The sequence below is a fragment of the Rousettus aegyptiacus genome, unplaced genomic scaffold, assembly GCF_014176215.1.
Source record: "Rousettus aegyptiacus isolate mRouAeg1 unplaced genomic scaffold, mRouAeg1.p scaffold_m13_p_4, whole genome shotgun sequence".
Lineage (NCBI taxonomy): Eukaryota > Metazoa > Chordata > Mammalia > Chiroptera > Pteropodidae > Rousettus > Rousettus aegyptiacus.
The window spans coordinates 69,300,872-69,301,734 of record NW_023416307.1 but is presented as its reverse complement, the minus strand read 5'-3'; positions in this window follow the sequence as shown (position 1 = coordinate 69,301,734).

Here is an 863-nt window from a genome sequence, read left to right as displayed (position 1 = left end):
AATACCTCCTCTGTCCTTACCTTAGGCCACCTGCAGCTTGCCCACTCTGCAGTGGATGTCTGTGTCTCGAGGTCCCATCATCAGAAACAGCTATCAGATGGTGGCAGCAAAGGGAGCAGCTGTAGCATCAGGATAATGGGCGCCCATAGTAATACCACAGAAAGTCCTAGGTGCAGGACCCACACCAAGGGTCGAGAGCTCGCCCACTGCCTGCTCTCGGGTCCATCCGCACGCTCCCGGCGTTGCTCCACCTGTGTAATGATGGCTTTGGGTTGGGGGAGAGGGAGCCAGCCAGTCGCTACAAGAAGTGAGGTGGGCGTGGGCACAAGGTCCCCCGGAAGGGGGTTAGGTGGGGCGTCCATATGGTGCGGTCAGGAAGTCACGGGTGACAGCCTCCTGGGGAATGGGCGGGGGCGCGAGGTGATGTCGGGAGGAGGAGGCATTGTGATGCGCAGCGTGGCTGTAAAAGGCTGTAAAAGCCAGGCGCAGGCGGGAAGCCGTATGGAACAGAGAAGCGGCGCTCCCGCCTCAGGTATTCTGCCTCAGGTATTCTTGTTCTTCGCCTCATCCTGCGCCTCGGGCGATGGCGCGCCTCTCGCTCATTCTCCGGGTTTCTGGGCGGGTTGCCCACATCTTGAGCTACACCTACACCTTCGTGTTGGCGCCCACCTTCAGTCCTTCTCCAGTGCCTTGGGTCCGCGTACTCGCTCCCAACGCCTCTTGGAACTGCGCCGGACGGCCGGGCTAGCCAGGGTGGCCAGGCTTCTCTCCCCGGGCAACCCCGTTAGGCCGGGGTCACTGAGGTACCAGCAGTCAGAACGCGCTTGATCCTCACTAGCGGGGGAGGGCACGGCTCGAGCCTC